The sequence below is a fragment of the Crinia signifera genome, chromosome 8, assembly GCF_055691185.1.
Source record: "Crinia signifera chromosome 8, ASM5569118v1, whole genome shotgun sequence".
Taxonomy (NCBI): Eukaryota; Metazoa; Chordata; class Amphibia; order Anura; family Myobatrachidae; genus Crinia; species Crinia signifera.
The window spans coordinates 167,237,472-167,256,466 of NC_139224.1; the positions used below are offsets into that span (position 1 = coordinate 167,237,472).

General features: G+C 46.5%; 1 protein-coding gene across 4 annotated transcripts in view; it reads left to right on the forward strand.

Annotated features, from left to right (window-relative positions):
* LEPR (leptin receptor) overlaps window positions 1-18,995 on the forward strand; it is a 101,403-nt gene that overhangs the window by 9,708 nt on the left and 72,700 nt on the right. The window contains exon 1 of one of the 4 annotated variants that reach the window (XM_083157701.1): window positions 13,832-13,967. The exons of 1 other annotated variant lie outside the window; for it this stretch is intronic. The gene's annotated coding sequence lies outside the window, so the exon portion shown is untranslated. Of the gene's footprint in view, window positions 1-13,831; window positions 13,968-18,995 lie in introns of those variants that run through there. 2 more of the 4 variants (XM_083157700.1, XM_083157697.1) reach the window with 2 other exon arrangements.

Here is an 18,995-nt window from a genome sequence, read left to right on the forward strand (position 1 = left end):
CCGGATGTTGGTGGCTGGGTGCGGGGGTCTGTGGGCAGCTGCCCCGGCCCCTCCAGAGGCCGGGGCCCGGGACAGCTGTACCCAGGGCACCCCTGGTCGGCGGCCCTGTCCTATTGCCACGTGCTGCCCATCACTGCTTCACATAATTGTAACAATATAAATGATATTAAGGCCATATTGGTCAAAGATAAATGCAAATTAGGGATAGCCATTGCACAGGCCCCACTTTCACCGCCTCTGATGTGTCTATATACCATGCAGTGCCGGACTATTAGGGGAGGGTGATGGCTAAGGGGCCTCTACGCAGCGGGGGCCTGCCTGTATTTTTATTAAGTTCAGTTGCCTCCTCATAGAAAATGTTTATTAAATACAAAAGATATAGGTCCAAAAAAAGTGTTAAAGTACGCAACATCCTGGTGCAAAGGTGTTATAAAAATGGAGCCAAGCTCATCTAGCCTGCCTATGGCGTTCGGCTTGCCAACTCACCCCAGCGTGCCTAGTCGCGCCGCAGCGCAATAAGTCACTCAGTTTGGCGTCTGGTGAATGGCGTTACCGGATGAGTGCAATACCAGTGACCATCCACCAGATGTCCCTTTTTAAAATCACCACTGTGCATGCGCTAGATGTCTAATGCACAGCTGCTACCGTATAGCGAAATAATCCACATTGCGCGTTCATGAAGTGTCCATTGAAATGCACTGTAGCAGTAATTTTTCGCAGAAAATTGAAATGCATACACATGCGTCTCATTACGCTATTCAGAACGGGCTATGGGGATAACTGAGCGAGTATACAGTACATTTGCGGAGAATGTGATAAGCTTGTGTGCTCCATTCCCAGCAAACAGCGTGCGGAGATGGGTTGATGCGGTGAGAAAGATAACCTACAGTATTAAGCTAGCAACGATATAGGTTCCACGACTGTAATGGCCGTGCTGTCCCTGCGTCTCATTGCACTACAGAAATGACCTACAGTACGAGCATGCCAGACTCAAGCACAGAGGGGTTTAACAAAATGGCTACCGCGAGTCAGCCGAGGCTGCATGGGAGCCCACAACTATGGAGCTAGCAACGGTATAGGTTAAACATGTGTGAGGGCACTGCTGTCTGTGCGTCTCATTACGCTACACAGGTTGAACACAGGTTTACACAACAGCAGGAATGTCATACGGTAAAAGCAGGCCAGACTCGAGCACAGAGGGGGTTAACAAAATGGCTACCGGGTAACCGCCAGGGTTTCATGGGAGCCCACAATTATGGAGCTAGCAACAGTATCGGTTCCACATGTGTAAGGTGTAGGGGCAACCCCAATTGGCAGCCATGACACCAGCGTAATGAGTATGGCGTCGCATGCGTGCGTCCTACACCACCATGGCATGCGTCTTGCTGCTCATCTAGCATCCGTTATGCCACGGTGTACACATGGACGCACATATAGTGTACAGTCCAGTCCAGTAAGCCAACTGAAGACAACATCTGTAAAATACAGCTGGTTAACGCGGTCTTATGCCCACCCCGCCACCTTCCCCCTTCCATGGGAGACTGCTCTTTTCACAGAGAAGGAGATTGGCGTGAATGAAAAGGTAGGGCTGATACAGCATTGAGTGGGTGTGGCTGAGGGAAGGCACTACAGAGAGAGCGTGAGTACTGCACAGCACATTAAACAGTATGCAGTTAGACACACAAGCATTTCACACGCAAGACTGTCCCATTCATAGAAAATGGTGCGGCTCCATCTGCACTGTACTGTATATCAATCCACCGCTGGATTAGTGGAGCATTATATTTATATTGCATGCATATTGTATGGCGTGCCTCAACGCACCTCAGTGAGTCTGGGCGTGCTACAAAAGTGCCACGCCAAACCCCTTGCCTAAGTGCACTGGTGCAATTGACGTGCGTGGCACCATCTGTATATTGCAGTGGCTGCGGGTTTTGCATATGCAGTTGTGACCTTTTAGTGGATACATTATGCACCTGCAGTTTGGGAAGCCAATACTGTTACAGAAGACAGTTGCCTTCAGCTCTTCAGCCCAGGGGAATCGTCTCTGTCCCTTGTTCTTTGCAAGATTAAAGGTGCGTACATACGGATAGATTTGTCCAACGATTCAATATCGTTAACGATTTCCTCTGAACCTCCTGCACAAACGATTTGGTGACAAATGATGAACGATTGAGCAAACGATTACACATGAACGATTGATCTTTAACGATGGTGGAGGGAGAGGAAGCCAGTCAATCAATCAGCCTTACCAAATCGTTCACCGGGTATACACATGAAACTATTGGTACACATCGTTAACGATTGGTCGCTGATCTTTCTGCATGCAGGAAAGATCAGCGACCTCTATCAAGGACCGTCGGGTACGCGCATCGTTCGATATATCGTTCATACACACGGAACGATTTGAACGATTGGTCGTTTCAATCGATCGGGAATCGATCGTTGGCCAAATCTATCCGTATGTACGCACCTTAAGTTTAGCTACAATAACTTCATAATACAATCTCAGATTGCTGGCGTAGGAATAACAATATTCCACGTTGGAGGGCAACTGTAAGAGCCACCCACTGGGCATCATTATAATTCTGTTCTGCTACAACAGCGGGCACATATGCCCCTCGCCACCCAGGCAGCTGCCCCAGCTACAGTACAATATCTCTTTCTCTCTGTCCCATGAAGTAACTGGAATCGCTGAATTGTAAAGCAGTACAAACAGTTTATACGTATCCTGTTCTGGACTCAGTATGTGACGTTCTCCTGTTTGGCAGGAAATTGGCGTGTTTATACATTTTTGGTAACAAGAGGAGAAAAAGAAACATTGGAACAAACAAAACAATTTGTACAATAGTCGCAGAATACCCGGGGTGTAATGGGAATAATTTAGAATGGGTGGAAGTTGGATTGGAGCTCAGGAAGACCCCCCACTTGTGAGCGACCAGCATTGTTCCCCAACTCATAACATTTCCGAGATATATCATTTGTGTGTGTGGGGGGGATTAAGAAATTCACAGTTACCTGTAATGCTTGCGTTACTGGTATATAGATATTCTCTTGGAGGGGGGTCCTGTAGTGCACACCTGGCAGGTGTCATTATTATTATTAAGGGGGAGCCCAACTCCCCAGCTCTAGAGGGATAATTGATTCGGGTGCCCCTGGGTGGTTACAAGATTATTTCACTTCCTGAGTGGAGTATTTTAGAAGATAGCACTCGCTTCTCTTGTTATCTGGTCTCAAAGTTGGATTGGCTCGTAGGAAGACGGGGAAATTCCTATTGGCCTTCAACCTAAGCACTGTCACCAACATGTTTCGGGACTTCCTGTCCCTTAGTCAAGACCTTGATAAAGGGACAGGAAGTCCCAAAACATGTTGGTCTGAGTAACTGTTACGGTTGCCGCCTGGGCGCTGGATGTAACTACGGGAGGCTAGAAGCTGGAGATCAGGTGTGAGCCCGTAGCCGGGACCACTGGTTAGGACGGCCACAGCGAACCCTGACGGCAGATGTCAAACCCCTGCAGGAACTAGGCTTTACCTGTGGCCGCCGCATTCGGAGCGAGTTAGGCCCGCTCCAGCCAGGTCTTAGGGATGGACAAAGGGTGAGCGATCCTCAGGGGGTTACTCAAGAGGATGATCTGACTAACGGGCCTAAGAGCCCCTATCTGCCGGCACCTGGCCAATGACGGGAGTGCGACCCAGTCGCAGGCACAAGAGACAGACTCGGGGAATCTCCAAACAACGGGTATAACACAGCACAGCGAATCCCCAAAGCAACCCAATACAGAACGGGGAGCCCTGCCTCACAAGGAACAAGGAACTGGAATGATGGGCAGAGGGTAATAGAGAAATGAACACTGGAAACCACCAGAGAAATAGGCAGGCTAAGCCCACGGCGGGGCGGAGTCCAACTTAAAATACAGGCTGAGCAGCCCCGAAAACGAAAGAAATCGGCAAGCCGCCGAGTAAAAAGCGAGATAATACCAGGCTCCACTGGAGCACTTACGTGACCCACGGAAAGGAAGTAACAGTGGATCAGGGCCAGGCACGGAAGCAGACCCAGGAGGAGACGAAGGAACTGGAAGCTGAGCTGCAGAGGATATATCCTGAGATCCAAACAGGAGACCGGAACAAGGGACCAGGTAGCGTAGCTGAGAGCTGACAGAGAGTTCCCTGCACAGGAAGCAGGAAATAAACACTGGTAACAGGAAGCTATCACTGGCAGGATTCCACAGGTCAGCATGCCTTATCAAGGCCTCAGGTGATTGATAACACCTGGTGGATATCCAGGCAGCTCCCAAGCAAGTGCTAAACGAGCTAATTACCTCACAGCCTTGTGAATAATTGTTCACAGAATATTGAGCTGATGTGGCACAGACCTGCCACTGGAGGCCACCAGTGAGTCAAATGCCAAACACAAACTGAACAGAAAACCAGAGCAGACTGAACCATAAATCCTGATTCCCAACAGTAATGTGTCACACTCCCTTTTAAAACAGAGAGAGAGAGAAAGGTAAGACCTGCGGTGTACTCAATTTACATTTAACCAGTGTGGTCTGGATCCAATCTGGGTACATTTGTTTCATTGGGCCACTCGGGACACCACCTGACTCTTACTGTTTTACCCATTTTATTATGCACTATTATTGTTTATATGACCACAAATAAAATTATTTTTCACATTTTACACCGTGGAAAAAGATACCTTTATGAGAGGAATCCACATCATACCATCGTGAGTATGGGTATGCCACCCAATTGAAAAGAAACCTTGATATGCGTATACCCCAATATTATTACCTGTAAGTTAGGTACGCCCCAAATGAGACGTACCTAACAAACCTAAAGTGCTAAAAGAAAGAAATATTTCTACACATTGCCTTCTTTTTTGATTTTTTACATATATCGCAAATTGGAGAACATAAAACAACAAAAAGGAATCACACCAAAGGAAGGAAAGAGAGTAATACAGGAAAGTTTCTATCCACTCTCTTTTTCTCTCTCCTTTTTCTCTTCATCTTTTTTTCTTCCCTTCTTCTCTCTTTTTCTTGATCTCTTTTTTCTTTGTGCTAATTTTTTTGTTCGAATAGTCAATCCAGAAAGGAAGCGCCCATTCTTGTTATACACCTACCCATAACCCATTGTCTTCTATAATCTCGAGGGTGCGATTACTTATAACAAGAGAGCAGCATCCTTGGAGCGCTCGATACAACCCAATAATTTCTTACGAATACATTCTTTTTGCAAAAGCTTCTATTGCCGGTCTGTCACACCCAGCACATGTTCATTGTGTGTGTGACGGATTCCAGGGGAACACTCATTCTCATAAATGTTCTGTTCTGTTATACCCCTTCGTAAAAGCTGGTGATTCCCTCCACAGCGGTACCCTGACGGAGGGGCTTTTGTGCATATACGAAAAGGCAGTAAAAACCCAGATTACGGTGTTTTTACCGTATATTTGCTTTAGGGCATCACACCCTATGTTTGCATAGCTGACTTCCTATCCCTGACCAGGAACACCACAGCCTCTCCCTGTGTGCAACTGAACTGCACACAAGACCTTATTCTGGTTCACTCTCAGAGGCAAATTCCTTCTCAAATGGACAAAACCATGTGCACTGCAGGTGGGGCAGATGTAACATGTGCAGAGAGAGTTAGATTTGGGTGGGGTTTTACTTCAAAGTAAGATCTATATTGCTGTGTAAAAATAAAGCAGTCAGTATTTTCCCTGCACAGAAGCAAAATAACTCACCCAAATCTAATTCTCTCTGCATTTGCATTGCAGCATATATTCGGTGTCATACAGTATAGCGCACATTCGGTGTCATACAGTACAGTGCACATTCGGTGTCATACAGTACAGCACACATTTGGTGCCCTACAGTACAGCGCGCATTCGGTGTCATACATTACAGTGCGCATTCAGTGTCATACAGTACAGCACGCATTCGGTGTCCTACAGTACAGCGCACATTCGGTGTCCTACAGTACAGCGCGCATTCGGTGTCCTACAGTACAGCACGCATTCGGTGTCATACAGTACAGCACGCATTCGGTGTCATACAGTACAGCGCGCATTCGGTGTCATACAGTACAGCGCACATTCGGTGTCCTACAGTACAGCGCGCATTCGGTGTCATACAGTACAGTGCGCATTCGGTGTCATACAGTACAGCGCACATTCGGTGTCCTACAGTACAGCGCGCATTCGGTGTCATACAGTACAGCGCGCATTCGGTGTCATACAGTACAGCGCGCATTCGGTGTCATACAGTACAGCGTGCATTCGGTGTCATACAGTATAGCGTGCATTCGGTGTCTTACATTACAGTGCGCATTCGGTGTCTTACAGTACAGCGCACATTCGGTGTCCTACAGTACAGCGCGCATTCGGTGTCATACAGTACAGCGCGCATACGGTGTCATACAGTACAGCGCGCATTCGGTGTCATACAGTACAGCGCGCATTCGGTGTCTTACATTACAGTGCGCATTCAGTGTCTTACAGTACAGCGCACATTCGGTGTCATACGGTACAGCGCGCATTCAGTGTCATACCGTACAGCGTGCATTCGGTGTCTTGCGGTACAGCGCGCATACGGTACAGCATGCAGTACAGCGCGCATTCGGTGTCTTACAGTACAGTGCACGTTTGTTATCATACAGTAGAGCGCACATTCGGTGTCATACAGTACAGCGCACGTTTGTTATCATACAGTAGAGTGCACATTCGGTGTCATACAGTAGCACATTCGGTGTCATATAGTACTCTCAGAGGCAAATTCCTTCTCAAATGGACAAAACCATGTGCACTGCAGGTGGGGCAGATGTAACTTGTGCAGAGAGAGTTAGATTTGGGTGGGGTTTTACTTCAAAGTAAGATCTATATTGCTGTGTAAAAATAAAGCAGTCAGTATTTTCCCTGCACAGAAGCAAAATAACTCACCCAAATCTAATTCTCTCTGCACATGTTACATCTGCCCCCCTGCAGTGCACATGGTTTTGTCCATTTGAGAAGGAATTTGCCTTTCAAGTGAACCAGAATAGGGGCCAGAGTTCTCTCTTATAGACTTGGGACCTTATTCTGGTTCATATACATCGCTGTGAAGTTCGCACTGCATGTGATTTAAAGCCCACCTGCCATTCGCAATTCAGCGTATATTCGGTGTCATACAGTATAGCGCACATTCGTTGTCATACAGTACAGCGCACATTCGGTGTCCTACAGTACAGCGCACATTTGGTGTCCTACAGTACAGCGCGCATTCGGTGTCATACATTACAGCGCGCATTCGGTGTCATACATTACAGTGCGCATTCGGTGTCATACAGTACAGCGCACATTCGGTGTCCTACAGTACAGCGCGCATTCGGTGTCATACAGTACAGCGCGCATTCGGTGTCATACAGTACAGCGTGCATTCTGTGTCATACAGTATAGCATGCATTCGGTGTCATACAGTGCACATTCGGTGTCAAACAGTACAACGCAAATTCAATGTCCTACAGTACAGCGCGCATTCGGTGTCATATGGTACAGCGCGCATTCGGTGTCATACGGTACAGCGCGCATTCGGTGTTTTACGGTACAGCGCGCATACGGTACAGCGTGCATTCGCTGTCATACAGTACAGCGCGCATTCAGTGTCTTACAGTACAGCGCACGTTTGTTATCATACAGTAGAGCGCACATTCGGTGTCATACAGTACAGCGCACGTTTGTTATCATACAGTAGAGCGCACATTCGGTGTCATACAGTAGCACATTCGGTGTCATATAGTACAGCGCGCTTTTGGTGTCATACAGTAGAGCGCACATTCGGTGTCATACAGTACAGCGCACGTTCGGTGTCATACAGTAGCACATTCAGTGTCATACAGTACAGCGTGCATTCAGTGTCATACAGTACAGTGCACATTCTGTGTCATACAGTACAGCGCGCTTTTGGTGTCATACAGTAGAGCGCACATTCGGTGTCATACAGTACAGCGCACGTTCGGTGTCATACAGTAGCACATTCAGTGTCATACAGTACAGTGCACATTAGGTGTCATACAGTACAGTGCACATTAGCTGTCATACAGTACAGCGCACATTCTGTGTTATACAGTACAGCGCACATTCCGTGTCAAATAGTACAGTGCACATTCCGTGTCATGCGGTACAGCGCACATTCCGTGTCATACAGTACAGTGCACATTCGTTGTCATACAGTACAGCACACAATCGGTGTCATACAGTAGAGCGCACATTAGGTGTCATACAGTACAGCGCACATTCGGTGTCATACAGTACAGCGCACATTCGGTGTCATACAGTACAGTGCACATTAGGTGTCATACAGTACAGCGCACATTCAGTGTCATACAGTACAGCGCACATTCGGTGTCATACAGTAGAGCGCACATTCGGTGTCATACAGTACAGTGCACATTCCGTGCTGTACAGTACAGTGCACATTCCGTGCCGTACAGCGCACATTCTGTGTCCTACAGTACAGCGCACATTTGGTGTCATACAGTACAGCTCACATTCGGTGTCCTACAGTACAGCGCGCATTCGGTGTCATACAGTACAGCGCGCATTCGGTGTCATACAGTACAGCGTGCATTCGGTGTCATACAGTATAGCGTGCATTCGGTGTCATACAGTGCACATTCGGTGTCAAACAGTACAACGCAAATTCAATGTCCTACAGTACAGCGCGCATTCGGTGTCATACGGTACAGCGCGCATTCGGTGTCATACGGTACAGCGCGCATTCGGTGTCTTACGGTACAGCGCGCATAAGGTACAGCGTGCATTCGCTGTCATACAGTACAGCGCGCATTCGGTATCTTACAGTACAGCGCACGTTTGTTATCATACAGTAGAGCGCACATTCGGTGTCATACAGTACAGCGCACGTTTGTTATCATACAGTACAGTGCACATTAGCTGTCATACAGTACAGCGCACATTCTGTATTATACAGTACAGCGCACATTCTGTGTTATACAGTACAGCGCACATTCCGTGTCAAACAGTACAGTGCACATTCCGTGTCATGCGGTACAGCGCACATTCTGTGTCATACGGTACAGTGCACATTCGTTGTCATACAGTACAGCACACAATCGGTGTCATACAGTAGAGCGCACAATAGGTGTCATACAGTACAGCGCACATTCGGTGTCATACAGTACAGCGCACATTCGGTGTCATACAGTACAGTGCACATTAGGTGTCATACAGTACAGCGCACATTCAGTGTCATACAGTACAGCGCACATTCTGTGTCATACAGTAGAGCGCACATTCGGTGTCATACAGTACAGTGCACATTCGGTGTCATACAGTACAGTGCACATTCTGTGTCCTACAGTACAGCGCACATTTGGTGTCATACAGTACAGCACACATTCTGTGTCCTACAGTACAGCGCACATTCGGTGTCATACAGTACAGCACACATTCCGTGTCATACAGTACAGCGCACATTCGGTTTCCTACAGTACAGCGCGCATTCCGTGTCATACAGTAGAGCGCACATTCCGTGTCATACAGTAGAGCGCACATTCCGTGTCATACAGTACCGAGCACATTCGGTGTCATACAGTACAGCGCGCATTCCGTGTCATACAGTAGAGCGCACATTCCGTGTCATACAGTACCGCGCACATTCGGTGTCATACAGTACAGCGCACATTCGGTGTCATACAGTACAGCGCACATTCGGTGTCATACAGTACAGTGCACATTCAGTGTCATACAGTACAGTGCACATTCCGTGTCATACAGTACACTCCCCCGTTTCCCCAGTGTACAGTATATACAGTATGGATATAGATGTATGAATGAGCCCTGCAGGGAGCCACAGGTGGATCAGTCGCACACTGGGACCCAGCGCTGTAACCTCTGTAATGAATAGCTATTGATTCTCATAACACCACAGCAATGAAAGCATCTGGGGAAGGTCGTGATTATCTACCAGAGTCTCTTCTGCTTCATTACTGCTCATCATTGGGGCAGATTGAGACGTTACTGTGGTTTTATGGGAAATAAATCCATAAATAATAAGGTTGTCAATGTCCCCGATGTGTCATGGGTGTGTCACTGGTCATGAAATGATCTCTGTGTACATATCTCTATCTATCTATCTATCTATCTATCTATCTATCTATCTATCGACAGAGAGAGAGAATTGTGTTTTTATGCATAATCACATTCCCACAGTGTTTGGCGCAGTGGGAGGAGTCTGTGATATTAGACAGACTCTATCACTGTACAGGTGACATCACGTTTGTGTCTGTGATGCGGCATCTTCGGCTTTCCTGTATAGTGAAAGAATATAGCCATTCTCCCAAGGCTGTTCGCTGTGGGTGCACATGCGCGGTACAAAAACATCGGTCCCCGTGCGAACACAGCCCTGCTGCGACTGAACCATAATAACCCCCTATAGCCACTGACCAGAGGAGACCACGTGTGGCCAGCTCCACCCTCACACATACCATTGTGACAGGGGGCGCCTGTCTGGTCACATCATATGGTGTCATGTGTTGGAATACATTACGGATTACTGGTGGTCAGAATACCGACATCGTTATCCCAATGGTGGGAATCCTGACAGGAGTTCGGCAAGTATGTTTACCGTATCCCAGCCCGGACTGACCCTAACCTTCCTGCACCACAACCTAACCCATCCCCAAGTAGATTAAGCCGACCCCCCCCCCCCTAAACCTATCCATCCACAGGTGGCCGAACCTCTCCGCAAGGTCTACCAACAGTTCATGTTTTCCAGGCCACCTGCGGATCTATAGAGTGTGTCAGTTAGGAATGAATGCAGCATGTTTGAAAATGTGACAGTAATGTGCACCAGCTAGGTGGTCTGGGGAATGTGACAGTTAGTAATGACTACAGCTGTGCACCAGCTAGGTGATCTGGGAAATGGGACAGTTACAGTAGTAATAACTACGCCTGTGCACCAGCTAGGTGGTCTGGGGAATGTGACAGTTAGTAATGACTACAGCTGTGCACCAGCTAGGGGGTCTGGGGAATGTGACAGTTAGTAATGACTACAGCTGTGCACCAGCTAGGTGATCTGGGAAATGGGACAGTTACAGTAGTAATAACTACGCCTGAGCACCAGCTAGGTGGTCTGGGGAATGTGACAGTTAGTAATGACTACAGCTGTGCACCAGCTAGGGGGTCTGGGGAATGTGACAGTTAGTAATGACTACAGCTGTGCACCAGCTAGGTGATCTGGGAAATGGGACAGTTACAGTAGTAATAACTACGCCTGAGCACCAGCTAGGTGGTCTGGGGAATGTGACAGTTAGTAATGACTACAGCTGTGCACCAGCTAGGTGATCTGGGGAATGTGACAGTTAGTAATGACTACAGCTGTGCACCAGCTAGGTGGTCTGGGGAATGTGACAGTTAGTAATGACTACAGCTGTGCACCAGCTAGGTGATCTGGGAAATGGGACAGTTACAGTAGTAATAACTACGCCTGTGCACCAGCTAGGTGGTCTGGGGAATGTGACAGTTAGTAATGACTACAGCTGTGCACCAGCTAGGGGGTCTGGGGAATGTGACAGTTAGTAATGACTACAGCTGTGCACCAGCTAGGTGATCTGGGAAATGGGACAGTTACAGTAGTAATAACTACGCCTGAGCACCAGCTAGGTGGTCTGGGGAATGTGACAGTTAGTAATGACTACAGCTGTGCACCAGCTAGGGGGTCTGGGGAATGTGACAGTTAGTAATGACTACAGCTGTGCACCAGCTAGGTGATCTGGGAAATGGGACAGTTACAGTAGTAATAACTACGCCTGAGCACCAGCTAGGTGGTCTGGGGAATGTGACAGTTAGTAATGACTACAGCTGTGTACCAGCTAGGTGGTCTGGGGAATGTGACAGTTAGTAATGACTACAGCTGTGCACCAGCTAGGTGATCTGGGGAACGTAACAGTTAGTAATGACTACAGCTGTGCACCAGCTAGGTGGTCTGGGGAATGTGACAGTTAGTAATGACTACAGCTGTGCACCAGCTAGGTGATCTGGGAAATGGGACAGTTACAGTAGTAATAACTACGCCTAAGCACCAGCTAGGTGGTCTGGGGAATGTGACAGTTAGTAATGACTACAGCTGTGCACCAGCTAGGTGATCTGGGAAATGGGACAGTTACAGTAGTAATAACTACGCCTGAGCACCAGCTAGGTGGTCTGGGGAATGTGACAGTTAGTAATGACTACAGCTGTGCACCAGCTAGGTGGTCTGGGGAATGTGACAGTTAGTAATGACTACAGCTGTGCACCAGCTAGGTGATCTGGGGAACGTAACAGTTAGTAATGACTACAGCTGTGCACCAGCTAGGTGGTCTGGGGAATGTGACAGTTAGTAATGACTACAGCTGTGCACCAGCTAGGTGATCTGGGAAATGGGACAGTTACAGTAGTAATAACTACGCCTAAGCACCAGCTAGGTGGTCTGGGGAATGTGACAGTTAGTAATGACTACAGCTGTGCACCAGCTAGGGGGTCTGGGGAATGTGACAGTTAGTAATGACTACAGCTGTGCACCAGCTAGGTGATCTGGGAAATGGGACAGTTACAGTAGTAATAACTACACCTGAGCACCAGATAGGTGGTCTGGGGAATGTGACAGTTAGTAATGACTACAGCTGTGCACCAGCTAGGGAGTCTGGGGAATGTGACAGTTAGTAATGACTACAGCTGTGCACCAGCTAGGTGATCTGGGAAATGGGACAGTTACAGTAGTAATAACTACGCCTGAGCACCAGCTAGGTGATCTGGGGAATGTGACAGTTAGTAATGACTACAGCTGTGCACCAGCTAGGGGGTCTGGGGAATGTGACAGTTAGTAATGACTACAGCTGTGCACCAGCTAGGTGATCTGGGAAATGGGACAGTTACAGTAGTAATAACTACACCTGAGCACCAGCTAGGTGGTCTGGTACATGGGACAGTTATTAATGACTACACCTGTGCACCAGCTAGGTGGTCTGAGAAATGGGACAGTTAGTAATGACTGCACCTGTGCACCAGCTAGGTGGTCTGTGAAATGGGACAGTTAGTAATGACTGCACCTGTGCACCAGCTAGGTGGTCTGGGAAATGGGACAGTTATTAATGACTGCACCTGTGCACCAGCTAGGTGGTCTGGGAAATGGGACAGTTATTAATGACTGCACCTGTTCACCAGCTAGGTGGTCTGGGAAATGGGACAGTTATTAATGACTGCACCTGTGCACCAGCTAGGTGGTCTGGAAATTGGGACAGTTAGTAACGACTGCACCTGTGCACCAGATGTAAGCCTGGAGTAGAGATAAACTGGAGATAAAGTGAAAGGAGATAAAGCACCAGCCAATCAACTGTGTTTGAAAATGACAGTTGGGAGTTGATTGGCTGGTGCTTTATCTCCTTTCACCTTATCTTCAGTTTCTCTTCTCCAGACTTGATACATCTGCCCCACAGTAAGTGGCTTTTCTGGTGCACTGTCCCTTTCAATTTAAGGACGCTGATAAAAATTCCACATGCAGAAATCGATAGGTACTTCCATTAACTTCACCGATTGCAGAGTTTGCCACCTCTACCATCCAGGCAATATACCTGCTACAGTATATACTGGGCAATGCCCTGCTGACTGCGTGATTGGCACAAGGCAGGGGGCTGTAATTACCCCGGTAAGATGTGCACTTTGTAGTCCCATATGGCTCCCTGATGGATGATTGGCACTTGTGTCTCTGATGGGTACTTGCTCACTTCACCCCGAGTGAGCTGTGATTCAGATCTGCAGCCCATGTGTGTGTGTATGTGTGTGTGGGAGCTGCTGGGCTGGTTCTGCCTGAGAAGGGGGGTGTGTGACACATGCAAACATCAGGATGAGCAGCTGCTGCACACACTACTGAGCCTGCAAACTCCGGACCGGCACACACTGAGCCAGGACTGCTGCTGCTGCTGCCGGGCTGGTAAGGTGCAATTCTTTGCATTGCAATGTTATGTTAGCATCCTGCTCCTGCACAAACCCTATTATACAGGACTAGAGCAGGAAGGACCAGGCATAGTAGATGTATGAGGGCTGTGGGATCATATGGGATTATTTCTGTGATTTTTATTTATAATTAAAAATTCAAGTAAAGACAATCTGCATTAGGGCAATGGTTCAGAACCAGGGGTGTACTTAACCTAACCTCTTAGGGGGAAATTTACTAAGGTGGGCGTTCTAATTCACATGGGATGTTGCTATGGGTAACTAATCAAAATCGACTTATTTATTTATCACCTTTTAGAAGATAATAAATAGTATTTGATCGGTTTCCCCTAGCAACATCCCATCTGATATATAACTCCCATCTTAGTATTTTATATTTCCCATTTATTGCTGAATTCCCTGATCCTGAAGTTACCCAGCTAATTGTTGTAATTTGTTAATGAGTCTTGATATGCATGAAGATAGGAGGTTCAGTATTCCATTGGTCCATGACATGGTATATAAATGTGGGAATCTGCAGGCACCGGGATTGGCCACATAGGGTTAATAGAGTACTTAGCGCACCTTTGTAGTACATACTGTAAGCAATGTGTTGGTGAGAATTAGTAATAATCTGTCATTTATTTGATTGTTAGAAAATCTTTTCAGTGGTTGGCAGTTCTAGCAGATAGATGACAGTTTACTAACCTGTGTGACCTCTGATCCTTGTCAGTAAATTACCTTTATATCTTTGGAGTATTGATGTCATTACTTATAGTGTCACTTCTGTAATATACAGTATTGCCTTGTAGCTGGAAGGTAGTGATGTCACTGAGATTTACAGAAGATTTGTGTGCTTGTAAAGTATTCCCTTATAGTGATGTCACACCAGTAACATACTGCATGCTGTAAAATATACACTTTTAGCTTGGTGCTAGTGACCCTGCAAAATATTCCCCTATAGCTAGATAGCTGTGATGGTACTCATATTAATATACTTTTAAAGGTAGAAGTGATGTCACTCCTGTGGTATACAGTATATGCTTACAGCTGGGCAGACATTATGTCACCCCTGTGGTATAAGAGTTGTGGAGAAGTGATGTCACTTGCAGTATATATGTTTACAGCTGGGGAGAAGTGATGTCCGTATATATGTTTACAGCTGGGGAGAAGTGATGTCCGTATATATTTTATAGCTGGGGAGAAGTGATGTCATTCCTGTGGTATAGATACCTACAGCTGGGGAGATGTGATTTTATTCCTGTGGTATATATACTTACAGCTGGGGAGAAATGATGTACTTCCTGAGCTATATATCCTTACAGCTGGGTAGAAGTGATGTCACTCCTGTGGTATATATATCCTTACAGCTGGGGAGATGTGATGTCATTCCTGAGCTATATATCCTTGCAGCTAGGTAGAAGTGATGTCACTTCTGTGGTATATATATCCTTACAGCTGGGTTGAAGTGATGTCACTCCTGTGGTATATATCCTTAAGGCTGGGGAGAAGTGATGTCATTCCTGTGGTATATATCCTTACAGCTAGGGAAAAGTGATGTCATTCCTGCAGTATATATCCTTACAGCTGGGTAGAAGTGATGTCATTCCTGTGGTATATATACTTACAGCTCGGGAGATGTGATGTCACTCCTGTGGTATATATATCCTTACAGCTGGGGAGAGGTGATGTCACTCCTGTGGTATATATATGCTTACAGCTGGGGAGAAGTGATGTCATTCCTGTGGTATATATATCCTTACAGCTGGGTAGAAGTGATGTAACTCCTGTGGTATATATCCTTACAGCTGGGTAGAAGTGATGTCACTCCAGTGGTATATATACTTACAGCTGGGGAGAAGTGATGTCATTCCTGTGGTATATATATCCTTACAGCTGGGGAAAAGTGATGTCACGCCTGAGCTATGTATACTTACAGCTGCAGCGAAGTTACAGGTATGTCATTCCTGTGGTATAAATCCTTACAGCTGGGGTGGAGTGATGTCACTCATATATATCCTTACAGCTGGGGAGAAGTGATGTCATTTCTGTGGTACAGTATATATCCTTACAGCTGGGGAGAAGTGATGTAATTTCTGTGTTACAGTATATATCATTACAGCTGGGTAGAAGTAATGTAATTCCTGTGGTATATATACTTACAGCTGGGCAGAAGTGATGTCACTCCTGTGGTATATATACCTATAGCTGGGCAGAAGTGATGTCACTCCTGTGGTATATATATCCTTACAGCTGGGGAAAAGTGATGTCACTCCTGAGCTATATACCGTTACAGCTAGGGAGAAGTGATGTCATTCCTCTGGTATATATCCTTACAGCTGGGGAAAAGTGATGTCACTCCTGAGCTACAGTATATACCGTTACAGCTGGGTAGAAGTGATGTCACTCCTGTGGTATATATCCTTACAGCTGGAGAGAAGTGATGTCACTCTTTGGTATACAGTATATCCTTTCAGCTGGGGAGAAGTGATGTCACTCCTGAGCTATATACAGTATCCTTACAGCTGGGTAGAAGTGATGTCATTCCTGTGGTATATATCCTTACAGCTGGGGAGGAGTGGGGGGGTTAATAGGATGAGAGATTTGATAAGAAATCTCCAGTTTTATTAAAGCGGCAATCATTTACACTACAAAACCGGTTTGATTTTGAAGTGTAAATGATTGACACTCTAAAACAACCGGAGATGTCTTACCAAATCTCTCACTTTCTGAATCTCTCATCCTATTACATTTCACCCGTGATGTCACTCCAGTTGTATAGATGACCTTCTCCAAGCTGGAGAGCAGTGATGTCACTTGTGTCACATGACTCACTGAGAATGTGTTCTGAAACGAGACTGTCTGTGGTGTTTGCTGGAGCTATATAAATAAATGTTTGGGGGGGGGGGGGGGTTACGATGGTTAGAGTAAGACACTAGAGGGTGGGGTTGGGATGGTATTAAGGATAGTGATAGGGGAAAAATATTTACCAGAATGCCAGAGGATGGCTGACCCGGAAATGGTGGTCACATGACTGGAGCAGCTACAGCCCTCGGGAACAGGTAAGTCATCACTGGGCCTCCAGGATGATACGTCTACGTTCTATGAGTGGGGACCATTGGCTTGACCATAATTAGGTTGACAGTCAATAGGTTGACAGGGTCAATAGGTCGACTTGTAAAAGATAGACACTTGAAAATATTGACAGATACAAATGGTCCACACATTCAAAAGGTCGACATGGGAATAGTTGACATGCAAACGGTTGACACAATTTATTTATTGGGGAGGGGGGCAACCGCTTCACTCGCCACGCTAGTGTACCGCTTCACTCGCCACGCTCTGGGTTAAAAGAGATGGGAAAAACTTTAAAAAACCCACAAAACTCAACCATGCGGCTACAGTATGTCGACTTTTTGTAGCTGTTGACCTTTAGCTCTATCCTCCGGAATCTCATTATTATGTAGGGGCCAATCAGATCTGTTCGCACAGGTCCAAATTATTTTCCGTCGCCAATGGCGGGGGTCTGCGCATCTGTGATAATGCGCATGTGCACACACACACACCCCCCCCCCCCTGTGCAGCGAGAGCCTTTGACAAATTTTTAATTCCCCGGGGCGCTCGCTGTCTGAGTGACAAGGGCGTTAGCTGGGGTCTGCCAGCGTTTTCTGGTGGGCCCAGGAAAAAAGGTGGGCGCGCCCATAGAAACGCTGCATGGACCCCAGCAAACGCAGGTGTGCTGCTGCCTGTCCGTGGCGGGTGCATGAGGTCACATGATGCCAGGGCCCGCCCCCAATTCATCAGAAAGCATTCACCTGAAAAGTCCTAGTGAGTAACCATCTAACGATATTTCCTCTGTGCGGGCTCATGTGTAAGTGTACGCATCGGCCCACCAGACAGCGAATCGGGCCCTTAGGGCCAGATGTATCAAGCTTGATACAAGAGTGATAAAATGGAGAGTTATAAACAACCAGCCAATCAGCTCCTACCTGCCATGTTACAGGCTGGGTTTGAAAAGGAGGTAGGAGCTGATTGGTTGGTTGTTTATCACTCTTCATGTTATCAGTTTTTGAAGCTTGATACATCCGGCCCTTAAGTCTTTAGGGTACTATAGGATATGTTAATGCTGCAGCACGTTCTGAGCCCCTGTGACTCAGAAGCCCCCAGGTGCCCAGCTGCAGAGGTCTCCTCAGGTTTGGCGTGCAGACAGCACAATCCCACCACGTGTCCGTTGTCCGAGAGACGTCACATGAGTGAGGAGACACGGCGTACAGCGCAGCACCTGCTCGTGGAATGAGTATTCATACAATGATTGCGCAGAACCCAGCAGGGATCAGATAACAGACAATCTGTGATCCACAGTAGCCGTTACCTTTCCCAGTATGAGTCTGGGCCCCAGGCTGGAGCATTTCCCGGGGAATTAATATATGCATGAGATCATCGCCATGAGACCATTCCCTATCTGTAGTCACCTACACAATCCTGGCATGACCCAAAAACAAAATGAACTGTACAATCTTCAGGATAAACTACGATAGAAGAGCATACAGATATCACTATCACCCCCCCCCCCCCCATTCCGTTATTTAAATCCGTAAAGCAAAATCACCATAGAAATTACACAAAAAGTAAAAACTGTCAGACTTATAAATAATTTTATTGGTTTAACCCCTTCAGTAGTGGATAAAAAAACAAACCACCCCTCGGCAGGTGTCTTTTTTTTTGTTTTGTTTTTTTGAATCATGTATTTTTATTACATTTTGAAAATACAAAAAATAAATGTAAAATAAACAAAAAAAAAAAAACCTCAACATTACATGAGTGGTGCATTATTCAGAAAGTACTGTATATATAAAAATGTGTTTACAGCATAATAATAATAGTCGTCAGGAGTCATAGACAGTTAAAAAGAGAATACAGGAAAAAATGTTGGCAGGAATTGGGTTTGAGCGACAAATCTTTCATTCTAAACATATAGATAGTATGGATGAATTACGGGAAGGGATCTTGTAAATACTCGGCAGGT